The sequence below is a fragment of the Ursus maritimus genome, unplaced genomic scaffold, assembly GCF_017311325.1.
Source record: "Ursus maritimus isolate PB19 unplaced genomic scaffold, ASM1731132v1 scaffold_14, whole genome shotgun sequence".
Taxonomy (NCBI): domain Eukaryota; kingdom Metazoa; phylum Chordata; class Mammalia; order Carnivora; family Ursidae; genus Ursus; species Ursus maritimus.
Window position 1 is genome coordinate 12,663,573 of NW_024423786.1, and position 23,780 is coordinate 12,687,352.

The following is a 23,780-nucleotide window of genomic DNA, read 5'->3' on the forward strand; positions in this document are numbered from 1 at the left end:
TTCTCTTTCTTTCTTTTTTCTTTTTTTTTTTAAGATTTTATTTATTTATTTGAGAGAGGAAGGGGGAGGGCATGAGCAGTGGGGAGGAACAGAAGGAGAGGGAGAAGCAGACTCCCTGCTGAGTAGGGAGCCTGAGACATGACACCTCGATCCCAGGCACCTGGGATCATGACCTGAGCTGAAGGCAGATGCTTAACCCACTGAGCCACCCAGGAGCCCCTGGAATTAGTTTCTCTATCTAGATTTTATTCCTAGCATGAAATTCACATTGCCACCTTTGGAAGCTGGGTGAGGCGAGATAGTGTTTTCCAAATATGGTAGCACTAACCTAGCCCTTCCCATATGCTCTTCTAAAAGTGTGATGTTGGCACTGCTGTATCAAAAGGTGGCCTATTTCCTTGAATATGGGTAGGCCAGTGGCAGGGCAGAAAGGACGCGATCTGACTTCCAAATCCAAGTCATGCAGAGGGATACAGCTCCTGCTGGGATCCCTTCCTTGGGACTGTGTCTTAGGGTCCCTGAACTGATATGTAAAAGCACCAGCCAGCTAGAAGCCACTGAGCTGGGGGGACCATGTGGGAAGCTCCATGGAGTTAGTAATCTCAGTGAAGCCCAGCTGTTCTAGCCTCCAGCTGTTCAAGTTTTCTTCCCACCACCAATCTCTAGATGGGAGAGAACTGGCCTTCCAGCCATCCCTACCTGATGCTGATTTGGGCAGAAACTGGCTGTCCTCATGGAGCTATGCCCAAATTGCCAAGTAGTGAGCAAAAGGAGAAGTAGTATCTTAAGCCACTAAGATTTCTGGTGGTCTGTAATGCATCATGAGATAACCGGAACATTAAAATTGAAGAAAATTTTGTGATAGTTAAGTATAAGTTAATACAACTGGAGCAGGATTGGTTGATTAGCAAATTAGTAAACTAATTTATAGCCTTGGTGTCTGAGTTAATTTAAGATGGAAAACCACCTTGTCTTGATGAGATACATGGACATGCTGGTCGATCAGTTTCCTTACTAAGACTTCTGAGACCTAACTATGGTCTAATGTCCTGATTTCTTAATTATGATAATCAAGTGAACAGAATAAGGATGTAGGGGCCTTTCCGTTGTCTATTTCTCATGATTCTCTGGGTCAGGAACTAGGGTAGAGTTCAGTTGAGTAGGTCTTCTGCTCCATGTGACATACTTGTGGCTGGGCTGGAAGGTCCGAGGAGGCTTCCCTCGTGTGGGCTGCCCTTCCACATGTCCTCTCCATCCATGTACTACGGCTCATCACTCAGTAGTCAAGCCCAGCTTCTTTAAAGCGTGGAGCCTGGCTTCCTAGAGTAGGAAGCAGAAGCTGCCGGGCCTTTTACGGCCTGAACTGGGAAGTCTCAGAATGTTAGTTCCCCTGCATCCTATTGGTTAAATGAAGTCACAAACCAAGTCAAGGGGTGGAAAGAGATTCTGCTTGCTGACGGATGTCATGTCATGCACATCCACGGGTGAGGTGGGAGGAAATTGATGGCTATTTTGGGGACAAATGGGAAGAGTAATTGTCTCTAAAGAGAATGGTTCTAATTCTAGCTCTGCTAGTCTAACTAGCTATGTGATGTTGGCCAAGTCACCTATTAATACACTTAACCAGTTTGCACACATGCCAGGTGAGAAGAATGAGCCACGAACTCCAGAAGTCCTCTCTGGTTCCAAAAGTTTGCTTCTCATCAGGGCAGAGCCTACGTTAAGCCTGGAAGGTGGGGGTGGGAGGGGAACACAGCTAATGAATTCTCCAATTGTTCTCTCCCGGGCTATTGTTAGCCTGTGTTTAACCTCAGCTGTGGACTGGGTAACTAGTGACATCTCCCTAATCAATCATCATATGAACTACGCTTTTGAGATCACACGTTCCTGTTACAACCTACCCTCCCCTTCCTCCGCCTCCTCTTTGTCAACCTCATGGGACGTGAAATCAGTTTCACAGCTGTTATTATCTTTTATAGGGAGCAGGAGGTACTAGGGCTTCAAAGGGAGTTGGGGTAGGGATCCCGGAGCTAGGAATTGAAGAAATAATCCAGCGAACTCTGAACTTTGTGTTGAACAGTGTGAACCTGTTGCAAGACGAGACCCCCTGAAGCAAACTGAAACAGATTTTTTTTTGTGTGTTTTTAGAAGTCTTCAACCAGGGGGCTTTATAATTTTGAAATACGCACTTTCTTCAGCAAGTATTCTAAAAACCTTCATTTTAGGAGGAATACAGGTTGTCACAAGGGCACCCCCTGACCTAGATCTGTGATCGTTGCTTGGTGAGGGGCAGTGCATGTAAGATCCATGGTAGGTGTACAAGGAGCTCCTTAAGGCGCTTAGCATTCAGTAAGTTACCTGGTGCCTTCCAATCTGTGGGCCCAAGTTAGACATAGCGTTTGAGCCTTTACAGGCTGTATCGCCCCAGGGACTTCCGCAACAGCATCCAGATTCAGGCAGAGACCTGTGTACTTCACCCAGTTACTCCTTCACCGTAGTCTTTGATTTTCAACCTGGCAGGTAGGATGGAGACACTGGAGCAATGTGCACTGAGATCTACTGGATCCCCGATGATCTTTCCGGTACGAAACTATCAAACCCTCCCTATGTCCTCCCAACGTTATTGCCAGAACTCGCAGGACTCCTCAAATGAGGAAATGGTAATGTTTTTTGGTCATCATAAACAGTGTACAAATCTTCATGTCCGGGAATATCATTACCATGAGAGCATAGAACAATCTGCTAGATCTGCCACCCAGTGTTTTGTTTTGTTTTTTTGTCTTTATTCTTTCTCTAAGCTCTAGTTATCTCCCCTCACCAGGATTTTCTTATCCTCCTTTCCTTAACACACGACACTGCCTCCCCACACACCCTATTTCCAGCACTTCCATTCCGCCAAAATTTCAACTCAGGCTGTACAAATCCAATGCAGGAAAGATATCCTTCCAAACATTATGAAGAAAGATGCGATTAAAAGCATTTGGTGAACAGTCAATGACTTCTAAAATCTTAGGAGGAGAGGGTGCCAAAGAGGAACCAGAACATTAAGATCTCAAATTAGTAAAGGTTTTTACAATTTGTTCAGTTTTCATTGTTCCTTAATTCTTCTCCCGTTCTTACAACTGTCTGACAAAAATCTTCAGTGAAACTACCCACCCTACGAGACGAGAGAAAGAGAAACAGGAGTAGCAGCAATTTTGTATTGACAAGAAAATGAAGTTTGGAGGTAGAGTAGCAGATCTGGAGCTATTTCCCATGGTGTTTGCACCCAGGTAACAACCTAAAAAATCTGTCCATGGGAACGCAAAATCAAGCACAGTTATATGCTGCCAAATATGACAAATGGGGGACATATGTTTGGCTAAGTCCTGTATCAGCAATTTCCCATGTTACCATAGGCCATCATGACAGCTTCTAAGCAGTGTTAAAAAACAACAAAAATACTTCGTGTTCCTAAGAGGCATGTCGCTTAATTGAGGGACCCATGGCAAGAATATACGCAACTGACATAGGTATGTATGTCGGGTTTCGAACACAACAACGTGGTCTAGATACAGTCCTATCTTTTCTTCGTAAAACCGTCCACGCGAGAAAGCTGCACGAGAATACCTGTAATTGGATTAAGGTAACAGACCTGGGCCCGGGCAGTGCTCAAGAGATGATCATTACTGCTCCATGTGCCGCTACTACACAGTAATTGCTGATGTTCCTGACGTGACGGAGTTTGTGGGGGGGCTCGAGTGATATAACCATAAAATGGGAAAGCCTGGAGCAGTTCTTTCTGACTTCCCCCGAAAGGGCAGTGGGTGCAGCCCGCGATACCCATTTCCTTCCTTTTCCTGGGAAACAGTCCTTTCCCCATCCAGGCCTTCCCTGACACCCCCGTCTCTCCCTTCTCCCAGTAGAGCTTGAGGCCTCAGCTGCCTCAACCGCGTTTCGACGACACTCCCCCCACCCTCCCGACCTTGCACACGCGCTTACACAGCACGCGGCAAAGCAGGCACAACCTGCGCAGCGGGAAAGTGCACAAGACATCCCGGGCCCCCCCCCTCTCCCTCGAGGGGGCGGGGCACTGAGGGGGCGTGGCAAACGCGAGGCCCTGTTTTGCCATTGGTGGCGGCGGGGCCACGTGGGGGCCCACGGGCCCTCGGCCGGGGGCGCGCAGGCGCTCAGCAGGGTTGGGGCTAGGGCGGAGGTGGTAAAGGGCTGAAGGCGGAGGAGGGAGTGCCTGGGAACAGGCGACACATGCCTGGCGCGGTGCCTTGCAGCTGGCGGCGGGTGGGGCCGCCGGGCGGGCTGCCGCTTTCTCCTGTCGACGGAGGCTGCTGACGGGAAAAGGAGCCGGGAGGGGAGCGCCCCGGCCCAGGCCCTTTCCCCTGAAAGTCTGCGGGAGCCTAGGGCCGGGTAAGCCAGGTAGAGGCTCTGGGCCGTGTTACAAACGGACGTTGCGAATCGCAAAGATCAGTCTTCTAGCCCTCTTCGTGCCTATTACGGGCTCTGTGACCAATGGCAAGTCACTTACCCGGGCCTCAGTTTCCCCACTCTTCTAGAAGGCTTGCGACCTGAGAGTGGCCAAGAAGAAAAGAAAGTTCACGTCACAAGCACTACCTGCCTAGTGAGTATTTAGAGAACCTAAGTCATGCCCTTGCCCTCAGGAATACGGGTGCCTACTTCAGGCACTGAGCAAGGTGAAAGTTCCATGGTGGTTTATGCCAGGGCTCTGGAGTGGGCCCTCCTGGTGGACTGGCCACGCTGCCTGTGTGAGCTTGGGACGCAGTTTTCTTATCAGGGATAGAATGTGCTTCAAAGGTAATGAAAAGATAGCGTAGAGTGGTAAGCGTCGTCCTTGGCACATAGTGTTCTCCTAACACCAGTGACAGGCTTCAGGCAGTGCAAAGGGCTTCTCTGTACAGCTGCTCAGTTCAAAGCACCTGGAATGTCTGGGGGAATGCAACCACAGTGTAGGAGCTGGGGGTGCACGCCTGCAGAAGAGATGTTGATTTTTATTCTCTAGGCTAACCAGAGGGAGGGAATGCGATTATTGATTAAACACAGTCCTATTTGTCCCTGCCTTAGAAAAAGGCTTCTGCGTCTTACTGTCTGAATCTCTAGCTGGTCGTGTTTTAGAACAGGTAAAGGAGAGATTTAATTGATTTTTCTGAATTCACTCTTACATTTAGACCTGTTCTGATGACCAAGAAGGAAAATGATTGATTTGTATTTGGGGCAGTTAATAGTGTATTGTAACAATTTGGGGTGAAACTGCCAGTACTTAACAGGAAAGCTGGCAAAAACGTATTCTTCAACTGTTACTGTGGCTCCATGTTGAAAGCTAGAAAAATATTCGTGGGCTGTGTTGTATTACCTCTTTCTTTTGGTCTCCATAATACCCCTGCCTCCATTGTTCCTGGGTGGTCCTTAACAACTGTAATTTATTACTTTTTTATAGATGTGCATTTTGACCTTAATCTCACCTTTTCTTACCAGTAACCACTTTAAGATCCTGTTGCTACAAGAGTTCAGGGAAAATCCATTTGCAATATTATTTAGAGAAGGATGACCACACCCTGGCTTTAGCAGAGTGTTGAGTAAATCAAGCTACTGTTCTTTCTGGAAAAAACCTGCAGCTGAAACTGGGATCAGGGATAAAGAAACCCAGCTGGATTTTGCCCGAGTGCCAGTGATAGTTTCTGTTTATGGTCTGTTTATCATACAACATGCTTTGCCAGAGTATGACTAGTTTTTTGTAAGCCTACCATGACTACACATAGTATGTGATGCCTTGTGTCTAAAATATGTATAAACAGCTGATTGATCTTGACCTTTTAAGTGAATGGGAGATATTTGCTAAAGTTGGTAGCTTCTCCTCACATAAGTCTTTGATGGAAAAAGTACCCATTTGATTGATGCTATCTAATTGAAAGCATATGAGAGATTCCAGGAACTTTTTCATTTATTTTCAGTTTTTCATTTTAGTATCATAAACACTTGTAGAGTTTACATGCAGATGTTTCAGTTTCCTGAAAATGACTTTAAAGAGTCAGTTGTCTTTGGTCTCACTCACTGTTTCAGTTCAGCATACATTATTTAACACTGTGTAGTAGCTGAGTAACTGCAACAGTCATAATAAACATTTGTTAAGCATGTACTATATATTGACAGTTTATATATATCATTTATATCCATTATTTCACTTCACCATTTTGGACACTGGGGAATAAAACAGTGTTTGTTATATGTTCCTCCACCTCAGGAAATTTATGACCTGTTTTTTCTCTCTCTTTTTTTTCTTTTTTAAGAGAAAAGAATCTTCCTGAAAAGTTATGCCTTTCAGTTGTGATAGAAATCCTGGATATTTATATTGTTTCTTTGAGAGTACTCATTTTCTTTAACATTTTTATTTTTTCTTTGTTTCAAATGAAATAACTCAATCTTGCAATGTTAGTGTGGGTCTTAAAACTGATTATTTTCTTTAATAAAGGGATCAAGAATTTTAATTGAACACATAAATATTTAAGAATTTGCTCATAAAATTGATATTGGATGATGAGGGTTTTATTTATTTTTTTTAAAAAAGATTTTATTTATTAGAGTGCGCACACACACTCACACTCACAGACAGGAAGAGGCAGGTTCCCTGCTGAGCAGGGAGCCCATTGCAGGGCTTAACCCCAGGACCCCAAGATCATGATCTGAGCTGAAGGCACATGCCTAACCAATTGAGCCAACCAGGCACCCCTGGATGATGAGAGTTTTAAAACAAGGGTTTTTGACTTCAGAAAAGGAAAGGTAAATTTGTGTTTATTCTGTTTCGTTAAAATAAAAGCAATAAATTTGAAAATGTAGGAAATTAGTAGATAGCACTGATGGGTAAAAGTAAGCCATTAGACATTGGGCACCATGGATTAGTTTATGAGACATACATGTATACTTGTATATAATGATATATATGTGTATGTGCCATTGTTTGATTTACAAAATGCTTTTACTTTATCTCCTTTCATCCAATTCTCCTATGTCACTTTGATATAGGTGTTGCTTAATTCATGTGAGAAATGAAAAAAAAAAGATGAAGGGAATTGCCTGACATTTTTTAAATCCAAGTTAATATAAAGACATAGATACATTAAAAGTAAAAGGATATAGAAAACACATACTATCCAAAACACTAATGAAAAGAAAGATGAGGTGGCTATACTAATACCAGACAAAGTAGATGTCAGAACAAGAACTATTACTAGGAAAGATGAAGAGTATTGCATAATGAGTAAGGGGTCAATTCACCAAGAATACATAATAGTCATAAATGTGAAAACACTGAACACAAAAACTGAAAGGACCAAAAGGTGAAACAGAAAAATATACAATTTCATTTGGAGATGTCAGTAGTCCTCCTTCAGTAATCCATAGAACTAGTAGATAGGATATGAATAGGGATGTAGAAAACCTAAACAGCCCTACCAACCAACAGGATTAAATTGACTTCGAAAGGATACTCCATGCAACAACAGCAGAATACACATTCTTGTCGAGTATATATGAAAAATTCATAAAGTTAGACATTCTGGACCATAAAATGAACCTCAACAAATTTAAAGAAATATAATTTCCCTGGTCACAAGTGAATTAAATGAGAAATTAATAACAGTATCTGGACAATTTCCAAATATTTGGAAATTAACAAACCTCTAAGTAACCCATGAGTCAAAGACAAAGGCATAAGGGAAATTAAAAATTATTTTGAATGGAATGGCAGAATGTATGGTACTAAGCTAAAGCAGTGCTTAGAGGGAAATGCATAGCATTAAAAAGACTTAGATTAAAAGAAACAAAAAATACCTGAAATCAATTATCTCGGTCTCCACCTTAAGAAACTAAAAAGCAGAGAGGCAAGTTAAGCCCCCCAAAAGCAGAAATTAGTAGGAAATAATGCAGGGCAGAAATAAAGTTTGAAACAAAAATAAAGACAGTAAAACCAGAAGCTGGTATTGGAAAGATAAAATTGACAAACCTCTGGCTAGACTTGTCAGCAGAAAACAGAAGATACAAATGTTAATATCAAGAATGAAAAAGAGAACATCACTATATGTTCTCAGAAATTAAAATGTTAATAGGGAATATTATGCACAATTTATGTCAATAAATTTGATAACTTAGATGAAATGGACACATTTCTTAAAAGACTATCAAAGTTTACTTAAGAAGTAATAGACAATCTGAAAAATTTCCTGCAGGTTAACTCTGATAGCTTCACTGGCTAGTTCTACAAGTATTTAAGGAAAAAATAATACCAATTTTATACAAACTCTTCCAGAAATAGAAAAGGAGGGAACACTCTCCCACTAATTTTATGAGGCCAGTATTAATACCTCATACCCATTAGGATAGCTACTATAAAAAATAAAAAAAAATAAAAATGATAAGTGATGGTGAGGATGTGGAGAAATTGAAACTCTTGTGCACTGTTGATGGGAATATAAAATGATAGCTGCTATGGAAAATGGTGTGGTGGTTACCCAAAAAGTTAAAAATAGAATTACCATATGACCCAGCAATTCCGTTTCTGGGTTTATACCCAAAAGGATTGAAACTAGGATCTTAAAGAGATATCATACACATATGTTCAAGGCAGTGTTATTCACAATAGCTAAGATGTGGAAGTACTCCAGAATGTCTATCAACAAATAAATGGATAAGCAAGATGTGGTATATACATACAGTGGAATATTATTCCATTTAATTATTATTAAAAAGGAAGGAAATTCTCACATATAATACAACATGGATAAATCCTTAGACATCATGCTAAATGAAGTAAGACAGTCACAAAAAGACAAATACTAGATGGTCCTGTTTACATGAGATAGCGGAGTCAAAAATCATGAAGACAAAGTAGAATGATGGTTTGGTGGGCTGGGGGAAGGGAGAATGGGGATTTATTGTTTAATGAGTACAAAGTTTTAGTTTTGTGAGATGAAAAGAGCTGTGGAGATGTAGTGATGGTTGCATACGTTTTGAATTTCTATAATGCCAGTGAACTATACACCTAAAAATGTCATGATGGCAAATTTTATGTTATATATATTTTATCACAAAAACAATTGAGAAAAGATCCATTGTATAAAAAGAATAGTAAATATGTTATGACTAAGTGGGGTTTATCACAAGATGCAAGGTTGGTTGGCTGTTTGTAAATCAGTCAATGCAATTTACTGTATCAACAGACTGAAAAAGGAAAAACCATAGGATCATCTCAATAGATGCAGAGAAAGCATTTTATTTTATTTTATTTTTATTTTTATTTTTTTAAAGATTTTATTTATTTATTCAACAGAGATAGAGACAGCCAGCGAGAGAGGGAACACAGGCAGGGGAAGTGGGAGAGGAAGAAGCAGGCTCATAGCAGAGGAGCCTGATGTGGGGCTCGATCCCATAACGCCAGGATCACGCCCTGAGCTGAAGGCAGACGCTTAACCGCTGTGCCACCCAGGTGCCCCAGAAAAAGCATTTTACTAACATCTATAATTCATTCCTGATAAAAATCTCAGAAAAGTAGGAATAAAAGTGAACTTCCTCTACCTGATAAAGGACGTGTATGACACACCTCCAGCCAACATCATACTTAACATGAAAGACTGATTTTTATTCCCCCTAAGATAAAACAAATCAAGGACTTTGGGTTTCAGCACTCCTATTCAACATTTTTTCTGGAGATCCTAGCTAGTGCAATAAGGCAAGAAAAACAAATAAGCATATAGATTGGAAAAGGGGAAATAAAATGTCTTTTTTGGTAGACAGCATGATTGTCTATATAGAAAATTCCAAAGAATTTACAAAAAAACTATCTAGTAGGAAGTTTAGCAAGGTCACAAGATAGGAGGTCAATATATGAAAATTAATCCTACTTTTCTAACAGCAAACATTTTGAACTTGAAAATTTTTGAAGTGCTATTTACAATAGCATCCAAACAATTAAAATACTTAGTGATAAATATAACAAAATATGTGCAAGATTTGTATGCTGAAAACTACCAAACTGATGACAGAAATCAAAGGAGATCTAAATTAGTGGAGAGATGACTGTGTTTATGGATTGGAAGACCAAATATTGTCAAAATGTCATTTCTTACCAAATTGCTGTATAGGTTCAGTGAAATTATGATCACAGTGTTAACAGTTTCCTTTGTGGAAATCGGGTTATTTTTATTTTTGTTTTTATTTTATTTAAGATTTATTTTTAGAATGTGTGTGCAAGTAAGGGGAGGGGCAGAAGGAGAGAGAGAGGGAATCCTCAAGCAGACTCTCTGCTGAGCTTAGAGTCCAATGAGGGGCTTGATCCTGGGACCTTGAGATCATGACCTGAACCAAAATCAAGAGTTGGCCACTTAACTGACTGAGCCACCCAGGCATCCCTGGGCTATTTTTAAAATTTATTTATTTTCAAATGAAATATAGGTGACGTAGAATGTTGTATTAGTTTCAGGTGTACAACATAGTGATTCAACATTTATACACATTAGGAAATGCTTACCATGATAAGTATGGTTATATCTCTCATTATACAAGATTATAATATTATTGACTATATTCCCTATGCTGTACTTCACATCTGTGTTATTTTATAACTGGCAGTTGTACATCTTAGTCCCCCTCACCTATTTTCCTCATCCTTCTGCCCCACTCCACTCTGGCAACCACAAGTTGGTACTCTGTATTTGTGACTCTGTTTCTGTTTTGTTCGTTCATTTGTTTTTTAGATTCCACATATAAGTGAAATCATAGGGTATTTGTCTTTCCTGTTTCACTCATTTCACTTTGCATAATACCCTCTAGGTCCATCCATGTTTCTGCAAATGGCAAGATTTCATTCCTTTTTATGGCTGAGTAATGTTCCACTTGCATGCATGCATACATACAAGATTTTCTTTATCCATTCATCTATGGATGGATACTTGGGTTACTTCCATATCTTGGCTATTGCAGATAATGCTGCCGGAAACATAGGGATGCATATATTTTTTCAAATTAGTGTTTTCATTTTCTTTTGGTAAACCAGAAGTAGAATTACTGGGTCATATGGTATTTCTATTTTTTATTTTTTGAGGAACTTTCATACTCTTTTCCATGGTGGCTGCACCAGTGTACATTCCCACCAACAGTACATGAGGTTTCCCTTTTCTCCACATCCTCACCAACACTTGTTATTTCTTTTTCTTTCTAAGTCATTCTGACAGATATGAGGTAATACCTCATTGTGGTTTTGGTTTGTATTTCCCTGATGATTATTGATGTTGAGCATCTTTTCATATGTCCGTTGGCCCTGTATGTCGTCTTTGGGAAAATGTCTATTCAGATCTTAACATCTTTTAATTGGTTTGGATTTATTTTTTGTTGAGTTGTAAGAGTTCTTTATATATTTTGGATATTAGCCCCTTACCAGATGTATCATTTTCAAATATCTTCTCCCATTCAGTAGGTTGCCTTTTCATTTTGTTGATGATTTCCTTCACTGTACACAGCTTTTTAGCTTGCTGTAGTCCCAGTAGTTTATTTTTGCTTTTGTTTCCCTGCCCTGAGGAGACAGATCCAAAAACATATTGCTAAGAGCAGTGTCCAGGAGTGTACTGCCTACGTTTTTTTTTAGGAGTTTTATGGTTTCAGGTCTCATATTTAGGTCTTTAATCCATTTTGAGTTATTTTTACATATAGTATAAGAAAGTGGTCCAGATTCATTCTTTTCCATGTAGCAGTCTTTTCCAACACCATTTATTGAACTTTTTCCCCTTGTATATTCTTGCTTCCTTTGTTGTAGATTAGTTGATCACATAAGTATGGGTTTATTTCTGGGCTCTCTATTCTGTTCCATTGATCTGTGAGTCTGTTTTTGTGCCAGTACCATATTGTTTTGATTACTATGGCTTTGTAGTATAGTTTGAAATCTGGGAATGTGATACCTCCATCTTTGTTCTTTCTCAAGATTACTTTGGCTATTTGGGTCTTTGTGGTTCCATACAGATTTTAGGATTATTCTAATTATGTGAAAAATGTTACCGGTATTTTGATGGGGATTGCGTGGAATCTTTGCTAAATCTTTGTGAATTGCTTTGGGTAGTATCGACGTTTTATTTTATTATTTTAAGATGTAATTATTACTTTAGAGAGTGAGTGAGAGAGCACAAGCAGGAGGAGAGAGAGAGAGAGAGAGAGAGAGAGAGAATCTCCAGCAGACTTCCCACTGAGTGCAGAGCCTGATGAAGGGCTTGAACCCATGACCCCGAGATTACAACTTGAGCTGAAACCAAGAGTCATACGCTTAACTGACTGAACCACCCAGGCACCCCTGGGTACTATGGACATTTTAACAATATTCTTTCAATCATGAGTATGGTATATCTTTCATTGTGTCATATTCAGTTTCTTTTATCAGTTTATCAGTATCTTATACTTTTCAGAGTACAAATCTTTTACCTCCTTGGTTAAATTTATTCGTAAGTATTTTATTCTCTTTGATGTAATGGTAAATAGAATTGTTATCTTAATTTCTCTTTTTCTAGTATGTTATTAGTATATAGAAACACAACAGATTTCTGTATGTTAATTTTGTGTCCTGCAACTTTACTGAATTCATTGATTAGTTCTAACAGTTTTTGGTGGCGTCTTTAGGATTTTCTATATGTAGTATCATATCCTCTGCCAATAGTGACAATTTTACTTCTTTACCAATTCGGATACCTTTTATTCCTTTTACTTATCTGATGCTATGGCTACAACTTCCAGTATAATGTTGAGGACATCCTTGTTTTGTTCCTGATATTAGAAGAAAAGCTTTGAGCTTTTCACCATCGAGTATGTTAGCTGTGGGTTTATCATTTATGGACTTTATTATGTTGAGGTATGTTCTCTCTACACCCACATCATGAATGGATGTTGAATTTTGTCAGATGATTTTTCTGCATCTGTTGAGATCATATGATTTTTACCCTTTATTTTGTTAATGTGTTGTATCATGTTAATTGATTTGCAGGTATTGAACCATCCTTGCATCCCTGGAATAAATGTTACTTGATTGTGGTGAATGATACTTTTGGTGTATTGTTGAATTCATTTGCTAATACTTTGTTGAGGAGTTTTGCATCTGTGTTCATTAGGGATATTGGCTGTAATTTTCTTTTTTGTAGGGTCTTTGGTTTTGTCATCAGAGTAATGCTAGCCTTATAGAATGAATTTAGAAAGATTCCTTTCTCTTCAATTATTTGGAATAGTTTGAGAAGGATAGGTATTGACTCTTTAAAATGTTTGGTAGGATTTACCTGTGAAGCCGTCTTTTCCTGGACTTCTGTTTGGGGGAGTTTTTTGATTGTTGATTTAATTTCATTACTTTTTTTTTTTTTTTAAGATCTTATTTACTTATTTGACTAAGCACACAAGCAGGGGGAGCCACAGGCAGAGAAAGAAGCAGGCTTCCCCACTGAGCAGAGAGCCTGACATGGGGCTTGATCCTGGGATCATGATCTGAGCAGAAGGCGGATGCTTAGCTGATTAAGCCACCCAGCTGCCCCTAATTTCATTACTTTTTACTAATTTTTTTTTTCAGATTTTCTCTTTCTTCTTGATTCAGTCTTGGAGGATTGTATGTTTCTAAGAATTATCCATTTTTTTCTAGGTTGTCCAGTTTGTTGGCATATAATTTTCGTAGTAGCCTCTTATAATCGTTTATATTTATGTGGTTCAACAGGCTATTTCTAACATTTATATAGAGAAGCAAAGAACTTACTACAGCCAAAACAATTTTGAAAGAGAAAAGCAAAGTTGGAAGACTCATACTAACTGATTTCAAGACTTACTATAAAGTTACAGTAATTAAGACTATGTGGTTTTTTTCAACCTATGGTAAAACATACACAGAACATGAGATCTACCCTCAATAAAATTTTAAGTGTAGAATACAGATTATTAACTGTAGGTATAGTGTACAGCAGCTCTCTAGAACTTTTCAATCTTGCATGACTGGAAGTTTATACTTGTTGAATAGCAGCTCTTGTTTTCACCTCTTCTCAGACTTTGGTAATACTGTTGTATTTTGTGCTTTGATGACTTTTGACTACTTTAAATACCTCATATAAATGGAATCATGCAGTAATTGTTCATGACTGGCTTATTTCATTCAGCATAATGTCTTTAAGTTCCATCTATTTTCTGGCATATGACAGGATTTCCGTCCTTTTTATGGCTGAATTATATTCCACTGTTTGTATATACCATGTTCTCTTTATCCATTTACCTGTCAACAGACATTCAGGTTGTTTCTATCTCTTGGCTATTGTGAACAAGGATATAGTAAATTGTGGAGTGCAGATATCTCTTTGAGAACATGATTTCAGTTCTTTTGAAGAGTGAGAGAGCACAGAGGGGGAGTGAGAGGGAGAAGCAGATTCCCTGCTGAGCAGAGAGCCTGACACAGGGCTGCATTCCAGGACCCTGAGATTATGACCTGAACTGAAGGCAGATGCTCAACCAACTGAGACCCAGGTGTCCCCAGTTCTTTTGGATTAATACCCAGAACTGGGATTGATGCATCATATGGTTGTTTTATTTTATATAATTTTTGAGTAACCTTCTTACTGTTCTTTATAGTGGCTGTACCATTTTATGTTTCCATCAACAGTGCACAAGGATTCCTGTTTCTCCACATTCTTGTCTGTATTTGTTACTTTGTTTTCTTGATGATGGCCATCCTAACAGGTGTGAGGTGTTATTTCATTGTGTTTTTTGATTTGCATTTCCCTGATGTCTAATGATGTTGAGCATCTTTTCATATATTTACTGGCCATTTGTATGTCTTCTTTGTAAGTGTTGAAATTTCTTGCCCATTTTTAATCAAATTATTTGTGTTTTATTTGCTTTTGAGTTGTAAGAGTTCCTTACATATTTTGGATATTAATCCCTTATAAACTTGCAAAATATTTTCTTCCTTTTGGTAGACTGCTTTTTCACTATTATTGATTGTTTTCTTTGCTGTACAGAAGCTTTTTAGTTTGATGTACAGAAGCTTTTTAGTTTGATGTAGTCCCAGCTTGTCTGTTTTTGCATCTATTGCCTATTCTTTTGGTGTCATATTCAAGATATCATTGCTAAGACCAGTGTCATGAAGCTTTTCCCTATTTTTTTTTCTTAGAGTTTTTCAGTTTCACGTCTTACATTTAAGTTTTTAATCCATTTGAGTTGACGTTTGTATATGGCGTAACAGAAGAGTTCAGTTTTGTCTTTTGCATGTGGGTGTCCAGTTTTCTTAGCACCATTTGATGAAGAGACTATCCTTTCTCCATTGTGTATTCTGGGTGCCTTGTTGAAGGTCAATTGACCATATACAAAGACAGGGTGATACTGGTGAAAGGATGGACACATAGGACAATGGAACAGAATACAGAGTTCAGAAAAAAGACATAAACATGGCCACAGGTGCCAAGATAACTCATTGGAGTAAAAGATAGTCTTTTCACTAAATGGTGGTAGAATAATTGGATGTCCATATTTTTAAAAAATGAACCCTGATCCATACTTCAAACACATACAAAAATTAACTCAAAATGTATCATAGACCAAAATGTAAAATCAAAACTATAACACTTCTAGAACTTCCTGTCCATATGGTAGCTACATGTGGCTATTTAAATTTAAATAATTAAAACTAAATACAATTTTAAAATTCAGCTCTTAGTTCTAGCACATGTCAAGTCCTCAGTAGCTGTGTGTGGTTCGCTATAGCTGGTGTATTGGTTAGCTTGGGGTATAGCACATTTTCCTCACCACAGAAAGCTTTATTGTACACTGCTGCTCTGGAAGAAAACATAAGAGAAAAGCTTTGGGATCTTAGTTAGACAAAGATTTCTTAGGACACAAAAAAACATGAACCATAAAAGAAAAAAGGTGATAAATTGGGTTTTGTAAAAATTAAAAACTTTGGATCTTTGAAAAGCCGTGCTAAGGAAATAAAAAGCCATAGACCAGGGGAAAAAAGTATTGCAAAACATGTATTTGATAAAGAATGGGCAACCACAATATAAAAAGCAAAACTTAAAATTTGGTAATAGTAAAAGAAATAAAAAGGTGAGCAAAAAATTTGTATAGATACTCACCAAAGAAGAGATATGGATGGCGTATTATTTAAATTTTCTAATCTTGTGTGTGTGTGTGTGTGTGTGTGTGTATCTATCTATCTATACATAGATAGATATACACATTTTTTTTAAAACCCCCATCAACAAGGCTTATTGCCTGGGAAGTTTATGGTCCACTTTTGTTTTCTTTGAGTTTCACTGGGTCTTATTTATTTATTTTATACGTGGGGAGGTGGGACAGAGGCAGAGGGAGAGAGAGAATTACAAGCAGGCTCCACGCACAGCGGAGCCCAAGCAGAGCTCCATCTCAGGACCCTGAGATCATGACCTCAGCCGAAATCAAGAGTTGGTTGCTTTACTGACTGAGCCACCTAGCCATCCCTCGTTGGGTCTTATTTTTGAAGTGCTAATGCTCAAAAGTAAAACTGAGGAAAATAAGATGTGTATAGGTGTGTGTGTGTGTGTCTGAAAAAGCAAACACATCTCTTTTATAGTTGTTTCTGGTTGTCCAAGAGTATCAGTAGTGAAGGTAAAAAGAAGCAACATACAATCTTAGGTAATCCTGTATAGCTTTATCAGTTTTTCCGATCATGTTAATGAACTGATTTTTCAGCCAGCCTGTTTGGACCATAAGAAAATGTGACTTTCCTAATTGTATTCAAATCAGTTAAGCTTGAGAACAGATGGGTGATTTGCTCTTCTTGTCTTAAACCTAAGCCCTTGCCTGGACTCTGCTTAGGTGTATGTGGTAGGTAGAATTACAGCCCCCTTAAAGATGTCCACATCTTAATGCCTGAACCCTATGAATATGTTACCTTACACGGCAGAGGGATTTTGCAGATGTGATTATGTTAAGGATTTTGAGATGGGAAAACTTGACTGGCCATTTCAGGTTTTGAAGATGGGAGTGGGCCACAAGCCAGGGAATGCAGGCTGCCTTTAGAAGCTGAGAAAGGCAAGGAAATGGATTCTCCCCTAAGCCTTCAGAAGCAACGCAGCCCGGCCAAGCCATTTTGGACTCAGACAACCAGAAGTGTAATTTGTGTTTAAGCCACTAAAATGTTGGTACTTTGTTATGGCAGCGGTAGAAAGCGAATGCAGCATTACTAGAGGACTGCTCCATTTGCAAGTTCTAAAAGACCATTTTGTTTTAAGCAGGAGCACACCTTATCCTTTTTTTTTTAAAATGAAGTCTCACTGCCAGCCTTCCCGGGCACCCCAGTGAGCATATTTTTTGCTCTCACTCTACTCAGCTCTGTGAAATGAGACTCCGTTCCAAAAGTGTGCACATTGCGTGTGCCAAGAAGGATAAAGGTACTGTGATGCAGCCCAAACATTAGCAGTGCTTCTCAGACAGTGGGCTGTCGATAGCCTGCGTCAGAATTACCTGGGGAGCAAATTAAAAATACAAATTCTTGCACCTGGCCCTTTTATCTCCCCTCCCCCACACCCCATTAGTTTTAGAAATATTTTCGATCAATTTTATTGAGGTATAATTTGCATATAGTACAATTTACTTCTTTTAGGTTGTAATTCTTGAATTTTGAGAAGCCTGTGTAGTCATAACTACCAGTACACCAAAGGTCTTTCCATTACCCAATATACTTTGCTAGTGTACCTTTGTAATGTATCCCCTTCCCATACCTCCTGTCTCTGGCAACCACCGATCTGATTTCTGTCCCTGTAGTTTTGCTTTTTCCGTAATGTCATATACATGGAATGACACATTATGTAGCCTTTTGAATCTGACTTCATTTGTTCAACGTAATGCTTTTGAGATTCATCCGTGTTGTATGTATGTTCCTATGTAAATGAACCATAATTCTTTGTTACCCAAAATGGCCCTAACTTCCTTCTGTTGCTTAAATTGTGTTCTGTCTCTTTGGGGACAGTCTGAGAACTGCTACAGTCCTCCACGAATTGTGGAGGGAAGGTGTCTTTTAGTGTTGTTAGACGAGGGGCTATGGTGGAGAGAGGAGCGTGGGAGTACACGTGAGTCTGAATTTACGCCACCATGGAGACAACACAGTCACATGTTAACCTGTTAAAGAATTGAAAGAAGGGAGAGCTGGGGGTCACTTGTTAGAGGAAGCAGTGGAAGATGGTTTTGAATTGTGAAGCAGGACTGTAGGAACCAGAGGCATTATAGTTAATCATTTGTTGTAGGGTTAAGTGGTCAATTAGCAGCAAAAGGAGTGGTGACTGATTGTTCTATATATAACTCCCTGTGGGCCACTACTAGCTATTCCTTCTTTATTGAAAGACTCTTAATTGGCCTTGGCTCCAAAACCCTTGAACAGTAAGTGATTTGCAAAGAATATTTTCCCTCCCCTCAGTGTCTTGAACACCTTTGACAGGAACGGTGCTAGGGACCCACGATACAGAAAGGGACTAGTGCAGCCACGACCCCTCAGAACTTTTACATTCCTTTGTATTTTGTAGAATTTTTAGCTGGTGCAGATTTTCCCAAACAGGTGGGCAGGGAAGAAGGGGGGCCGCAGCACCTTATCACAGGACTGCACCAGCAGAGTGAAGCAGTGGCGTAGAGAAGAATGGGGATAAGATCCCGTGATCTGCCCTGGAATCCTAGGTCCCAGGTTCTAGTTGGGCCAAATCACTTAACCTTTCTAAGTTGATTTCTTCTTCTTTAAGATAGGGATGTATCAGTAAAGGGGGAAAAAAAAAAGAACCACTTTGAAAAGATGGTTGATCTTTGAGTTGGAAGCTAAGGACAATGGAATTATGTGTGTTTGTTGGTTTGGTTTGGTTTGGTCAAGGTAAAGGGCTAATTTAGATAGGAGTGGTTGGACCTGGGGGCTGAAATTGCTCTGCATAGTAAAGAAACAAGAACTTTTTGTTTTTAATTGAGTCTGGAGGGAATTTTTTAATTATGCTTTTGTTTGGGTAGGAGTGGTAAGAGAGTGGGCCCCAGCAGTAGGGTAGACATGAGAAGTTGCTCCTCCAGTGGCAGAGAAGAAAGGGGGCGTGGGCTTTGATGTCTGATTCTCAATTTTAAGTAGTTTCCTATTCACTGTTATAATCTTCCTCCCATGTAGATCTGCTTGCATGGCACCCAGGTGTTAATGTGCTTTGGAGACAGAGAGTAGCGCAGGCTGTGTCAGCAGTAGGGGTGAAGTGAAATAGGGGGGCAATGAGGAGAATCGGGTTGCATTTAGGGTTTAGGATCAGAAGTGACAAGGAATCATTAGGAACTTACAAGCACCCTCCTTAGGATCCTCCTTAGGAGTTCTGGGCTCTCCACTGTTATGTGAGATCTGGTCTAAAATATGCATCTGAATGTTAAATGACAGTATAATTTAGAATCATGCAGATGTTGGGGATAATAATCTACTGAACAGGGTTGGGAGATGTAAATGAGAATGTTGGTGAAAGCATTTCATAAACTGGGCGCCTGGGTAGCTCAGTCGGTTAAGTGTCTGCCTTTGGCTCAGGTCATGATCCTGGAGTTCTGGGATCGAGTCCCACAAAGGCTCCCTGCTTAGTGGGGAGTCTGCTTCTCCCTCTGCCCTTCACCCTGTTAATGCTCTCTCTCAAATAATAAAAATAAATAAAATCTTTAAAAAAAAGCATTTCATAAAGTAAAGAAACATGTCATCCTCCAGAAGATAAAACATCTTTACATGAAGAATATTTTGAAAAGTCAAATTTGAATTCACTAATCACAAATATAAGAATAATTATCTGGAAGTCATAAGCTATGATAGTTTCCTTTCTGTATAAATTCAGTTCAGATTGGTAGTTAAAACATAATTTGGATGTTAGAGATCAATTTTCAAAAATGACTCAGTATGACCCCAACGTGTCATGTTCAAACATGAGGATTTAGGATCCTACAGTAATATCAGGCCCATTTAGTAGGAAAAGAAAGCAGCTTTGGTCATTTAATATTGGGCTGAGATTGTGAATAGGTATGAGAAAGAGGAAGTGATTATGTTGCAAAAAAAATGGGTAAGAGCATGTATCGGATACACACACACATACATACATACATACATATACACACTTGACATGTGTTGTCTTTGATGCTCATTACTGCCCAAAGAAGTAAGTGGGGATGTCCATTCTTTAGATGGGGTGTGTGTGTGTGTGTGTGTGTGACAGTTATAGTGATTAAAGGACTTGCTCAAAGTCATAGCACCGAAGTGGCAGAGCTGATATGAAGACTCTCAACCAACTTCAAGGTCCTTGTTCTTTTCATCCCACTGTGCTGCCATGTGGGCTCTGGAGGAAGTTAATGCTTAGCCCTCAAGCCTTGTGTGCTTCCAGGCTCCTCGTCCTAGTTTCATACCAAATCTCAACTGTTTTTCTTCCAGAGAACTTTTACAAAAAGCTTCTGACAAGACTTGATGAGATGCTGTGGCTGACAAGCATATGAAAAAGGATTAAATAACTTGAGCTCTGGAGTGAACAGTTAAATTCCTGGATTGTTGAAAGTTCCCTTCTTTACATGGGACTCACCATTTTTTGTGAGGTAATTACAGAAATGCTGGCGAACTCTTTCCATTAGTGGTTCTTGCATACAGTACGCACTTCTTATGTTGTGGGGGCTCTTTTTTGTTGTTGTTCACAGTTCACCTTAGGGGTTTTCTCAAACTCTGCATTCTTATTCTGTAGTGGTTTTTAGCTTTCTTTTTTCTTTCCAGGCTGGGTGGATGATGCAGTTTCACTTCTAGGTGTTAGGATTCTCTTTCACACTGGTTTGTCATGACCTTAAAGTATTTTAAGTTTCTCCTTTGGTAAATTTTTCTTTTTAAAAAATGTGGTACCCCAGTAAGCTAGAGATTAGTTTTACCAAATGAGTTTAAAATACCAGCACCTGGAGAACCCACAGTCCGTAAGCATTGTTGGGAGTTGATCAAATGTCAAAACCCACTAGGGATTGGACCTTTTTATTTTCTTTATTTTTGCAGGTTTTGCGGTCCGGACTTAAAGGCTAGTTATTAGGTTGCAAGAATTACCAATGTGGTATGTAATGCTGAAGAAGAAAAAAATGTTATGATAATCATAATTGTCTTAATTGATCATTGCCATCATAGCTCTCCCCTGTAGATAACTGATGAGGCCTAATAGGCGTTTTGAGCTGCAACCACCCACAGAAACCACACACATGGCATTTTACTCAAAACTTTACTTTAACCACTACTTTGTGATGCAAAACTGGTGGAATTTTGGGTACTTTCTGTAAAATTGAAATCTTTATGGGGGTTTTCCAGCATTCTAGTTGATTGTTAGCAAATTATCAGTATACTGAACAAGAGCAAAGTGGGGTTTGCTACTAAACACCTACTTCTGTGGTAGGATAGGATGCCAGTCATCTATATGTGAATGTTTTCACCAGGAGGAAGCCACCTTCATTCAAAGAACAGATTCTCCTTTTGAAAAATGCAGTTAAGTAAGAAGTGTTATATGAGATTGGTAGTTGTAAAAGAGAGATTTTAAGAGCTTCTTTGCCACAGTTTTCAGTCTTGACAAAGTATTCATATTTAGTACTAATTTGTAGAACCCTTGTAAAAGTAGATTTGTAAAGAAAAGCAAATCAATTTGCATCGTAGGACAAAGCGCAATTCTCCCTAAGAACTTTCTGTGAAGGGAGAATTGTTGTGGTGAACTGATTTCTGATGCGATGCTACAGCCCCATTCTGAAAGACAGGTAGCAAGTGGGAAGACCGTGCTCTGTATTTGGCTAAGGCAGGAGACCTTTGTTTGTTCTGGAACTGAGTCCTTAGGCCAATTGCTTCACCTCTCTATGTCTCAATTTCTTTTCTCTCTTTTTCTCTTACAGTAATCTCTACGCCCAACATGGGCCTTGAACTCATGACCCTGAGATCAAGAGTCGCGTGCTCTACCACCAGGGCCAGCCCGGCGCCCCTCTAAGTCTCAATGTCTTATCTTTAAAATTAGTTTCACTCCTGCTGTATGGTCTGGTAGATAAAGCATATTGTCTCAAGAGTGTTCTGTAGGAGCCCTTTGTAATATCCTGTCTTATATAAAAGTGACTTTTATTGTCATATAATTTACACCTTCTATCAAGCACCTATTTTGTTCTTTAAAATCTGTAAAAACATTATTTTAGCAAAAACCAACTCTACTTCTAGAAGTATGTAGTTATACCCCTTTTGTGTTTAGTGTTTTTGAAGGAGTAAATTTCCATCTCTGCAGCCCAGAAGTCAGCCTTAAAATAACTGTCAGAAACTTCCAGGCTATTTCTCATTCATGCATTACCATGCTCAGTAGGAGGATAGTAGACCATGCTCAGTAGGAGGATAGAGAAATCTAGAATTGAATTTTTAACAGGTTAATTCCTTAGTTTACTGTGAAGATCTTGATAATTTCCCACTAGCACATAAGTAAAGCTTTGTTTAGTTTGCTCTGCTGCATAGACTGTATTGGTTAGCTTCCAGAAATAAAGTATGCTTGCTTTATAATTTATGTTGGGAAATATTTAAACAGGATGAAAGAGCAGTTTTTACAGGACCCAAATCAAGCAATCCATTTTCAGAAAGCACAACCAAATAAAAAAATTGGCTGAGTGAAGAACAATGAATAAGAAGCATGAACTTGGAAACAAACCAATTAAGTTGAATCAAATTTTAAAGAATGAAATAAAAGAAGTTGTATTTTGTATGTGTGTGGGGTGAGTAGAGACAGATACAGTACTAAGAAAAACTGTACGGGATGGAATATCATTGAAAGCTTTAGGACCCAGCAAAGAGCAGAAGCTTTATTTGTAGGGAAAAGAAGGCTTATCAGTACAGTTTTATACACAGAAGTAGCAATGGGCAAGATACTATAAATGTTATAAAAGTGGAATGGAATTTCCCAGATCCTTTGACTTAACAAATGGCTTAAGGAAATTGTAAAATCTTGAAATTTGGTTTGGTGCTACAGCAAACTTTTAAAATTAAATAAAGCCAAAAAGACTTTCTTGCATATTAGCACTCTATTACCACATTTGTTACTCAGCCTGATAATACCAGGCAACTTTGAAGGGGAGGTGGACCTCCCTCCTTGAAACAGAAGTGTTTGAAAAAGCAACGTCTGTAGAAAGGTGAAATCACAATTACACATGAAAGGCTATAGAAGTTTTAACTTCAGATTTTATGTTTCAATTATACTAGCTTTGTGTTCACGCCCAAACTCCAAGGGTAGGCTCCGCCGCGCACGTGGTGGAGGGGCATTCCAATTCCATGTATTTTCTGCTGATGCTGGCAAATCGAATGAAGATTTATATCTTAAGTGATTTATGTCTTAAGAGACATGAGAAACCTGTAAATGCTGCAACCTGGACATGTCATTGCAGAACCTTCCAGTGAACTGGATGGGACCGGAGAGACAAAGCACACACACTGCCACGCCGTCCTGGGCAGCCTGAGAGATGAAAGAGAAACCCGAAGAGGAGCGCAGGTGGTGGGCTTCAGCAGAGACGGCGCTTTGGTTTACAGGTTCAAGTACGTGTTGATCTTGGGCCTGCCTTGTTACGGAAAAATTTGGTGGAGAGACACTGCATCGACTGGAAAATTATTCATTTGTTTCTTTTAAGTTATCAAATTTATAACGTAGAAGCAGTGGTTATGAAACTAGTCATTTAACTGGAATTCAATCCTGACCTAGTTCCCAACATTGGTTGGTAATTATTCGTAT

The 23,780-nt window shown here is 39.3% G+C and overlaps 1 long non-coding RNA gene across 5 annotated transcripts in view; it reads left to right on the plus strand.

The window, feature by feature from the left end:
- Positions 1–4,170: 4,170 nt before the first annotated feature.
- The window catches only part of LOC121102480, a 36,397-nt gene continuing 16,787 nt past the window's right edge, over positions 4,171–23,780 (plus strand). For 2 of the 5 annotated variants that reach the window (XR_005834531.1, XR_005834533.1), the window contains exons 1-3: positions 4,173–4,615; positions 20,453–20,610; positions 23,440–23,587. This is a non-coding gene — a long non-coding RNA (uncharacterized LOC121102480). Of the gene's footprint in view, positions 4,616–20,452; positions 20,611–23,439; positions 23,588–23,780 lie in introns of all 5 variants that reach the window. The other 3 variants (XR_005834530.1, XR_005834532.1, XR_005834529.1) reach the window with 3 other exon arrangements.